This window comes from Notolepis coatsorum (genome assembly GCF_963971535.1).
Source record: "Notolepis coatsorum genome assembly, chromosome: 18".
NCBI classification, from domain to species: Eukaryota; Metazoa; Chordata; class Actinopteri; order Aulopiformes; family Paralepididae; genus Notolepis; species Notolepis coatsorum.
In genome coordinates, this window is record NC_140182.1 from 15,160,311 (window position 1) to 15,172,138 (window position 11,828).

The following is an 11,828-nucleotide window of genomic DNA, read 5'->3' on the forward strand; positions in this document are numbered from 1 at the left end:
TGCAACTGTGAAGAAAAACCCCGCGGAGCTAATGATGCTAATGATGGAGCATCGCCGTCGGCTGTGTGATAGTAAAGGGCTAACCTTCTGTATTGTCACAGTGAAAGGGTTAACCGGGTGTCGTGTGGCAGTGAAAGGTGTAAGGCTTCACTAGCAACCTGTCCCCCCCCCCCCCCCCCGCTCCACACACACAGGAACGCCGACGTCAACCTGGTGGTGTACACGGGGGACCAGGGCGTGACGGGCCAGCAGATCCTGGACCGGGCGTGTCGCCGCTTCGTGATCCGGCTCCCGCGGCCCGTCCAGTTCAGATGGCCCTTGAAGATGCTCCGCTCTAGGCGGCGAGCCCAGAGAAGGAGACTGATCGTGGACACAGGTGCGTCGTCCCATGTCATCAACAACAGGAGTCGGTTCAAGAACTTTGACGACACTTTCCACCCGGAGAGGCACAGCATGGAGCTGGCAGACGGGAGACGCACCTACGGATTGGCGCAAGAGAGAGGAGACGCACAGGTATGCCTCACGGACAGTAAGGGGCGCCGGCGTACGGTGATGTTAACGAGCTACCTGGTGACATCGTGATGTCAAGAACCGTCACGTGGACCTCAGATGGGAGGAGGCGGGACTTCACATGATGCTGCTGAGATTGACGTGTGCTTCCATTAGAAGCCGGAGAGACGCGGCTATAGCTTTATTGCCACTCGTCCACAAAGACAACACACACACACACACACCACCTGTTGTTCCTCCTACCATTAAACACGGAAAATGAGAAATCACACAATCGGAACAGGAAGACCAAAGATGGCACGACAGACGGCAGTGAAGATGTGGATCATCAACAACATTTTCAACCAAAGAAATTGACATTCCCTAATAGATAGTGTGTACGTAAATGAAAATGTATGTGTCTGATAAAGAGATAGGTATATATGGATGAAAAGGCATGTGTCTGATATAGATATATTATTAAAATATTGTATAATTGGCTGATATGAACATAGATTGTAAGAGCCGCATTCAAGCGTATTTGTTTTGATTAATTCTGAACCTGTATTAATACATTTCTCCGTTTCAGTGAGTGGGGCGCTTTGCTCAGGTGAATGGGGCGGGGCTAACGCTGTAAGCCACAGGTGCGGCGTGTGACGGCAGGGCAGCAGGCAGCAGCAATACTGTCATTGACACGCAACGCAGACGCAAACTTTTTGTTATTGAGATTATTAGGATCTCTTGTTTTATTTTTATGTACGATATTGTTTTCATATTTTGTTCTTGCCAGACATTAAAAGAGCAAAAAGAGCAACAAAAACGTGCAGTGGTTTCTGTTCTGCGACTGCGAGTCTGACACTGCTTCCCAGCCCTACAAGTGGCCAAGAAAGGAATATTCTAATAGGTTATAGGACAATCCTGTTAGGATTTTGGCCACTACATAGATAATGTATGTAAAAGCTAAATAGTATATTATGCTGTATTGTATTATGAATTAATTATGAGTAGGTATTATTGTATTGTTTTTTTTTTGTATTTAATTTTTTTATTCTTTTTTAAACAAACATATAAACAAACATGACAACACACGATAAGATATACAAGCATTAATTGTCAGGGCACATCCAATGAGATCTTGTATTGTATTATGAATTCATAAGGCGTATATATTGTTATATTGTATTATGAATTTGATTAGGGTTTTTATTGTTGTTTTAATTGTCTGTATGACATGTAAATGTTGTGAGTGTATAAGTCTGCTGCACGGTGGTCTGACGTTCACACACCGATGGCGGAGGCGACCATGCAAGGTGCCAACCTACCTGCCTGCTCATCAGGAGCAATTAGGGGTTAAGTGTCTTGCTCAAGGACACTTGGACACGCTGCCCGGGAGGAGCGGGAATCGAACCGGTATGTTAACTGTGCCCGTAACGAGGAGGAACAGAACCTGGTAGCGTTCCAACACCGTGGACAGATTATCTACCGGTGTTGGTGTCGTGTCGCTTCAGGAGAGGAGCTGCTGGTCTGGTACGGAGATGAGTACGCCGCACTTCTGGGCATTGGGTCCCATTCCCGAAAATTTTTCAAAGATATATTCTGGAAGACTTATCTTGGAACCACTGAGAGATAATCAAGTACAAGTACACTCTGAGTCCTGAACGTGCTGGAGATATGTCTTAAGTGGCTGAAACGGTCGCAGAAATTATATGATCTGATATCTGCTTGGAGAATGGCATTCTGTCGTAAACTCCAAAGCGCGTTCCCGTTCAGCTCATTTGCATACAAACCACGCCCCCGACAGTCCTTATAAAGCAGTCAATTGGGCAGTGTGCAAACCCTCGCTGAAATGTCAAAGCGCCGTTCTGACACGGTAGGAAGAGGCGCAGCTGCCTCTAAGCAACGACGTAGGAATTTCACCAATGCTGAAATGGAGGTGGGGATCCCCTGTAAACAAGACAAACGTATTCCTCTGGTCTGCATCCCCTTAACAATTGTGTGTATTGAGCTGTACTGTATTGTAAATTCTGCAATCTGTTAATAAAGTTTCCATTCATTAATTAAGGTACCGATATCGGGAGTGGATAATTATAAGGGGGTTCTTTTCAGCAGCGTCAGCTCCGGCTACAGGGGCACCCACAAACAGGAGGTATGTTTTGTATGTATTGAGCTGTACTGTACTGTACCCATTCTGCAATCTGTTAATAAACCTTCCAATCAATCAATCAGGCATGGGCCCAAATCACTTCAGAGGTGAACGCTGTATCCGGCGAGGGGCGCACAGCCACCGAAGTCAACAAAAAGTGGGTCGACACAAAGTCGGCCTGCAAGCACCGGATCGCCAAGCACAGGAGAGACATGCTGGCAACTGGTGAAGGACCAGCAGGCCCGGCCCTGTCCGACCTGGACCTGCGCGTCCAGGCCATCATAGGCACCACAACAATCGCGGGTGTGGACGGTGCAGACCGGAACGAGACGACGCGCGGGGCTGGGCACCGTCTCCTGTTCTCTGCAGCCAGCATGTCTCCCGTCCCCGAAGGATCAGATGCCGACACAGACGGTAAGCGTCCCTCCCACAACAGGTGCATCCCAATAAATTAGAACAGGGAATATATCGATTGCCTCCATGCACAGTAAATCTTGCAGTGTTAACACTTTACCCTATTTAGAGTTGATTTAACAATCAATTGTAGTTGGGAACAAATACGCAAGATGTACTGTGTGCCGCGCCGCATGGATTCATGCAAATCAAGTATTGAGATGCACCTGTAATATCTAATTGAAACATGCATGTGCATCAAGCATTGCATGATCGCAACCCCCCACGTCAATCACAATTAACCACCCCAATTCATTCCCAGATTCAACTGACTCAGAGGCGAACCGCCCCCCCCCCCGGAGCTGTCCCTCCCATCCACCGGTGCTGGCCCGTCCACCAGTGCTGGCCCGTCCAACAGTGCCCCCCCCCCCCCCCCGTCACCCAGGGGTGCCAGGGGTGCACCCAGCCATGGAGGTCACATGGGCGAGGTGATGCTGGCGGAGCAGGAGCGGCAAAACAGCGTCCTCGAGCGGCTCGCTGCCGGCCAGGAGTGGGCCGCTGCCAGCCAGGAGTGGGCCGCTGCCAGCCAGGACAGAACCGCTGCCAGCCTGGAGGGGGCCACTGCCAGCCTGGAGCGGGTCGCTGCCACTCTGAAGCGGGCCACTGCCAGCCAGGACAGAACCGCTGCCAGCCTGGAGCGGGTCGCTGCCAGTCTGGAGCGGGCCACTGCCAGCCAGGACAGAACCGCTGTCAGCCTGGAGCGCCTCGGCATCATCGGCGAGTGGGTCGCTACCATGATGGAGCGGGGTTTGGCAGCGCCAGACCCACAATTGCCCCCACAATAACCCTCCAGCCACCTCAACAACCACCTGACCAGGACATGCATCCTGACCCATTAATGGGCCCGGATAATAGGCGTGCTGTCTTAGTCCGACAGCAATTAATTGCACGCATGTGAATAGATTATTCACATGCGTGCAATTAATTCCTATTCATAGGTGAATTAAATCTGGACCTGAATTCGACTTGCTTGCTTCTGTCATTATTCGATGCAGTTTACAATGTATACCAATAACTAAACACATCACTCCGTAATACTCAAAGGGTGTCAGGGATGTTGCGGGACACCACGCTTCTCCGCGATGTTGTGCAGGACGCAGCAGGCCATGATAATCGTACACACTTGGAAAGAATAAATAAGCCACAATAAATGACATGCAACATATATTGTATTGGGCTGAGGTGGGCACTCATACATGTTTATCCACTGGCTCTTATGATGTATACAATAAGCAAATGTCCCAAACTATAAATAGGAACAACAATATAATTATGACGGAATTATGTGGCTGATTTATTTATTTATTCCGAGTCATTTGCAGTGTGTGTAGCTATTATTTATTTTTCCGACATCAAATAACGTAATTTCTTATCATACAAATAGTCATATTTATTTTAATTATGATTAAGTAATTAATTCCAAGGAGGCCTGTAGTGTTGACGTGAAGGAATCACTATGAGAACACAAGTCTGTCAAGTTATGATAAAATTTTAAATTGGTAAATCAATCATGAGGTTTGATCGTGGGCTGAGAGCATATTTAAGGGTGCTCCTCAGCACTCTTAGATCTGCTCTCAAATAAGATCTCAGGAAAATTTGAAGACTCCCACTCCCAGCCCTAATATGTCTTAAATGGGAAGAAATCTGCCTAAGAGGAAATTTTTTGTCGTAACTTCGTTCGAGAATGAGACCCATTATCTTCGATGAACTTTGGGACAATAAGAGTTCTACTGAAGGAGTGAAGACCCAGTCTCCAGTGTTTCCATGTCCTGCTGAGTGTCAGTACTGCTACACCTCTCAGATCTTCCTCCACAAGCACCTGAAGAGGATTAATAATGATCTGTACTTCCAGCTGTTGAGAAGTGGACAGATCCGCCCAGAGAGGCTCCTCCCCTCCACAGCCTCTCAACCAGGCACTTCCTTTGGGACCCCGTCTGCCCGGCCGCCCCTGCCAGCTGACCCACACAGGAGAGAAGCCCCACCACTGTGAAGAGTGTGGGAGGGGCTTCAGTCTATTACATCACCTGAAGCAACACCTGCTGACTCACAGGAGAGAAGCCCCATCACTGCCAACAGTGTGGGAGGGGTCTCACTTTCTGAAGAGACACAAGTGTGAAGGACGTGGACCTGAGGAAGACGGTGGACCGAGACCACCAGGATCCAGGGGGCCTACAGCCTCTACTTGCAGCTGACCACCAGGGGGCCTACAGCCTCTACTTCCACCTGACCACCAGGGGGCCTACAGCCTCTACTTCCACCTGACCACCAGGGTGCGTACAGCCTCTACTTCCACCTGACCCGGTCTTGGTGTTATGAGTTCTCCCGGCGGGTTTAGTCTCCTGTGAGCTCCCACTCTGAAGAATCTAGAACCCGCTGCACTATTCCAGATGTGCTCAACAACTGCACAAGTCTGTGGGTCCGTGAGAACTAAACACCTCAATTCACCCAGTATGTGAGAAGGGTTTCGCTCCAACACACCCTCTGTGAATGTTCCCAGCGCTGCTCCGGCCTGATAAGGTGGGAACCCTACAGTCACACGGGGTGGATATGAATATCCCCTCAGAGCTCCATAAAAAAGGGTCTTATTAAACTGGCCTAAGCCCACTGAGTTGAGCTCTTTCTGCCAATCAAAGCAGTCGTCGAGAGGGACTTATCTTGTACCTTAATGTCAGATATTAACTTGGCTTGTAGAGGCGATTAAGGAACGTCCAGGTGATCCTCTGCCGGTGTTTACTCACAGCAAACTCAAGAACAGCCTGATGACCCGGCCATGTGTCCAGATAAGGACTCTGGTGAACTGCACGCTGTTATTTTTTTACATGATCTTGCTATATGTGAGGAAAGTATAATGGCACAAAAAATATAATAACGAGCCATATTTTCTATTTCGGACCAAGTAGCTTTTTATAGCAATTTCAAAGCACTTGCCGTCAGGTGTGTTAGACAATTTTTTTGTAAGAATATGTTAAGCTGTTTTCTGCAAAACTGTTAAAGCTGTTTTAGAGAGCACTGACTAATTTGTGTCAAGTTTCCCGGCTAAAGCAGCAAAGGAAAACAATGGATAGCCATTAAACCCAGGGAGCTCTGTTGAGCAGCAGTTGAACAGACCTTAGATAGTAGATGATGTCCTAATAAACTAACCTACACTGTAACACGCAACACTTTGATGAACATTGTTACTCAGCTGATAGAGTTGTACCCTTCTTGCTGTCTCGTCGTACAGAACTTGTAAGTCGCTTTGGATAAAAGCGTCAGCTAAATGATGTAGTAGCTTCCTAGCTTAATCTATCTATCCTATTCTCTGCGTTGTGTTAAACCTTAAACTTTTGAAGCATACTATATTCTACCAATGCAGATAGACCAGGAAATGGTTTTCTGCTCGTTAAAGAGAGAGGACACGTCACTGCAACTTGAAGAAAGCGAGGTCGGAGCAGGTTTGAAAAATCCGTTAATTTAATAAAAGATGATTTCATTAAATTACAAATCAAATATTTGAAAGAATGGTGCAATGAATTCTACCGGAAGCAATCGCTATGCCGAAGGACAGTAGAATTCAGTCTAAACGTTCAATATCTAAAAAGCTTGTAGCTGCTCGTTGTTCGTTCTTCAAGGATGTTTTCTGGATGCTGTCCTCTGCTCGTGGTCTTCAATATCTCGTGGAGAAAAGAGTGTGTATTCGCTGTTGTTTCCTGTCTGTTCGTGGTGGGGATTCTGTCAGTCTCCCTCCGTGGAGCTCGTCATATTCAAATCTAAGCTCCGCCTCTAATGTTACGACAAGCGGGCGTATCCAAAAAGCTCTTACCGAGCTTTCTAATTGGAGAAACACTCGTTTCAGCTCTCAATAGGCTAATCCACTACAGTGACGTCAGGACTGAATTTATTAATGGGCGTTTTCCAGCAGTTTCAAGATACCCTACTTGGTCACAAGAGGGGACCGAAGCGATCCCTCTTTGATCTTTACGCTATTCCTGCTGTCCTTTGTTTAAAAGGGACAGCAGCCACCACCTGGTGTGTTATGTCTGGCGCCTTAAGGCCGTTTTTTAGTATCCTGTCTATTCAACCTGACTGACCAGATTGTCTCCTAGATGTTTGTTTGATCTTAAAACTGTAAAACCACACAGCTGTTGATTTTCTCAGGAGATAAAACAGTCAGTCTTTTTGATTTAATTAGCGCCTGTCTATCTCATTCCCCCCCCCACGAGGAGATTGAGATAGCCAGCTGCATTTACAAAGTGAGAGGTGCATTTCTAATTTTGTGTTTGTGCCTTTGTGTTAAAGAGAGGGGGAAGGGGGGAGAAATCGTGGATGTATTTTACCTTTCCTTATTTCTGCCATTCTGTGACTGAAAACTACCACAATGACTAAATGTAAATGTAAATGTTAAAGAACGCTCTCTACATACCATCGTTCCCACAAGGACTATTCTCTGTAATAGCTGCTACTGCAAGCGATAAAGGTAAACATTTTCTTGTAGAACCTGACGGTACACGGTTTGACATAAAGATGTACCAGAGAGTATATTATCTGCAAACGGAGTGTAATGACAATGACAAGTGTAACGATAATAATGATACGTGTAGCGTGACGGCCAGTCACGGTATTCAGACATGGCATGAGCTTATGGGTCATTGTAATTACGAGGATTTACTGAAACTGCAAGTAGTGTCAGAAGGCATGCACATTGAAGGAGAAAAGCGTAAACCTGACCAAATTGTGCAGTGTGCAAAACGGGGACGTTTACTCAGAGATACAGAAATACCACAGACAGAGTAAGGGTACCACTTGCATTAGTTGACACAGACCTAGCCGGCCCAGTAAGAAACGAGTCCATAGGAGGCTTTAGATATGTACAGTCTTTTACAGATGTGTGCACAGGGGCAGTGTTTGTTTACTTTCTCAAAGCAAAGAGTGACATACCCCAGGCTACGGAGAAATTCCTGGCAGACGTAGCCCCTTATGGTAACGTAGGATGCTTGAGGTCCGACAGCAAAACAAGAGTTCACAAACAGAGTTCCAATCACTGTTGAGAAGGTATAAGATAAGACACGAGACATCACGTCCATATTCCCCACACCAGAACGGGGTGGCAGAGGGGGAATGGCACACCCTTTTGGCTAGGTGTAAGCTAGTAGATAGTAACTTACCTAAGAGCCTATGGCATTATGCGGTGCAAGAAGCCGCTTACACCAGAAACGGGTGCTTTAATAAGCACTCTGGCACCACCCCGTATACAGCACTGACAGGAGAGAAGTGTAATCTAGCCAGAATTCACTCATTTGGATCAGTGCGTTATGCGTACCTGCAGGACAGAGGAAAGCCCGAATCCAGAGGTGTAAAAGGATTTTACGTAGGATACGACAAGGGAAGCCCCGCTTTCCTAGTTTATCATCCCGGTAACGGGAGAGTGCAGAGACACATGCGAGTCAAGTTTGTCACACAGACAACATGCGAGAGCGAGACACAGACAGAGGAGCCGGAGCTGGACTCCAGAGTAAAGTGTGTAGAAACAGAGACACATCAGCCCAGTGTACTTAGTACGGCCGTGCAGGCAGACTGTCAGCTACCCCCAGAGGGCGATGACGAGGAGCACCCGAGGGTGACGTCAAGTACCCCAAGCAGTGGGAGGTATCCCTCAAGGGAACACAAACCCCCAAAGTATCTGACAGACTATGCCCGGAGAGGGAGTGACAAGGATGACAGTACACTTACCAACGTTGATTACTGCTACAGGGTAGTCAGTGGGGTACCCCCGACCTTTAAAGAGGTCACATTGTCCCCCGACTCAAGTAAATGGGAGAGAGCAAGGGATGAGGAGATGAGGTCCCTAGAGGACAAACACACCTTTTCTCCAGCCAAGTTACCAGAGGGCAGACAGACAGTGGGAGGGAAATTGGTGTATTAAATGCAGGAGGAGGAATTGAAGGCCACGACATATACAAATGTACGGTTTGTGACTAATTGCTTAAATACAAAGGTTTAAGTACAGAGGTGGATGATTGTTTAATTCCATGTTTAAGTACAGAGGTGGATGAATTACCATGTTTAAATACAAAAATGGATCCCATGTTTAAATACAAAGGTGGATGACTTACCATGTTCTCAATGATGTAACTATGTGGGAAAGACCCTGAAACGTTTAGACATGCAAGAATGTAGATCAAGGGAAACACCATGTGATCAAAGACTAGACTATCAGGAGGATGTTCAGAAACAGAAAATGTATAGAGATGCTGTGGGTAGCCTCATTTATTTAACAATGTGTACCCGCCGTGACCAATGGTTCGTGGAGAGTGGACTGTCACAGCATTTTGCTGGCCCCACGAGGAGCATTTGGATTACAGCCAAACATGTTTTTCTGTTGTCTTAAAGGTACAGGATCTTGCATGAGTTTGAATACAGACAGCTCACTGGTTTCGTGGGAAAACAAAGAAGCAGCCCACAGGGGCACTATCAACTAGTGAAGCCGAAGATACGGCTATAGCTATGAGTACATGAGTGTATTTATCCAGAACTACTGCTAGAAGTGATGGAGATAATATTCTGAGTATATTGCTTAATATGTAATAGGTAATTGGAATGTATCCTCTATACCAGATAAGGTGGTTGTTGAAGATGAGGGGCGTTTTGTCAACACCATTTAAAATGATGGACACTGTATATATGAAGGCTGTTGTTTATGAGGGCAACCAGGGAATCATTAAAGATTGTATCATGAAGGAGAGGCAGTGCATGTTTGAGTTCCACCATGTTACAGAGGAACATGTTGAAAATATGCTTTTACACCCGTCTGATGATAAATCTCCTGGTATTGACAACTTGGATGGTAAACTGCTCAAAATGACTGCCAAATACATATCTAAGCCATTAAGTCACATCTTCAATAAATGTCTAGAGCAAGGTGTGTGCCCTGAGATCTGGAAGGATGCCAAGGTTATCCCATTACCTAAGGACAAAAGAAAAACCTTTGCTGGTTCCAATAGTCAACCCATAAGTCTCCTCCCAGTGTTAAGTAAAATAGAAAAAATTGTATACACCCAAATTCAAAACTACTTTTCAAGTAATAGTCTGATAACGAACTACCAACATGCATATAGAGATGGTCACTCTACAAGCACAGCACTTGCCCAAATGACTGACGAATGGTTTAAGAGCATGGATGATAGGAGGCTTGTTGGAGCTGTAATGTTAGACTTTAGCGCAGCTTTCGATGTGATCATAGTCTGCTGCTGAACAAACTCAAAGGCTTTGGCTCTGTTGCTATGTGTTGAATGAATGAATGAATGAAAACTTTATTTAACAGATTGCAGAATGGGTACAATACAGTACGGCTCAATACACACAATTGTTAAGGGGATGCAGACCAGAGAAAGACGTTTGTCTTGTTTACATCAGGGTCCCCCATTTTCAATTAATAGTGACATTTATGACATACACAACATACGACATTTATGGCATAGGGACGCGTGAATATTAAAGGCAACCAACTTGTGTTCAGCTTTTCGTTCAGCGTTTCTCTGATTGGCCACACGGCCAATCAATCAATCCACTAGCACACGCCCTCGCGCAAAGAGAGACGCGGCAGAACGCTGGTCGAACCAGCGGTGTTCTGTTGTGTGACTGTACTACAGCCGGTGTTCTGTTGTGTGACTGTACTAAACTCTTCCACCATATGACCGACATTTGACATACAGTACACCTCCTATCTATGTTGGGATTATGTTTGGTCATGACAAAACAATAAAAATCGCTACCGTTAGTAATGCTGCCACCACCCACTTCAATGACAGCTCTCATATTTGCGAATGCATAAACTATATCTTAAATTATGGCGATGTGTCTTATATGGCTGTCGCGAAGTCATTGATAAGCGACAGCCATATTAGACACATAGCCATAATTTAAGATATAGTTTATGCATTCGCAAAATATGAGAGCGCGCCGCTGTCATTGAAGGGCTTCCTACAACAGAGCACCGCCGCTGCTGCTGCTGCTGAAGCTGGATCAAGCCGGCGGCGGCGCACGGACGCCGGGGAAAAACCACCGCGTCGCCCCGCTGCGCTTCAGGCTCAGCAGCCTCCACCGGCGAAATAACATATAACGTTACAGTTCCACACTGATGTACAGTGAGTGTCTAATATGGCTGTCGCGAAGTCATGCCTCTCCCTCTGAAAGCCCATCCACGCAGTGTATCATAGACTACCAGATTCACTCGTGTATAAACAAAGCCCATACAGTTATGAAATGCGCTGAACTAGAAAGCATAACGTATTATGTTTCGCGTTCCATTGATTAACGTCATTACCTGCTGTGCTGTAGGAAGCAGAGGTACAGTAAGTTACAGTAGGTGTAGGTTACATGTTTAATCAAAGCCCATACAATGTTTCATAATATTTCAAATATCATAATGATGTGTTTTCTATATTATATCCACAATCATTCATCTAAAAAATGGTATGGGCTTTGATTAAACATGTAACCTACACCTACTGTAACTTACTGTACCTCTTACTGTACCTCTTACCCCCTCCTTTTCCCCTCACATTCTCCACACGCTCTTCATCCCCCTCTCCACCCACTACACACTCCTCCTCATCCTCTTCTTCTCCATCCACCCCTCCCTTTACCCTCATACGCCCAGCTGCACTCCATTCTGTAAAGTAGATTGCCTCATATCTGACAGACCGGGACCAGAGGGTAGAGGTTGTAACTGAGGGGTACAATTCCCTGACTGTATTACTAGATA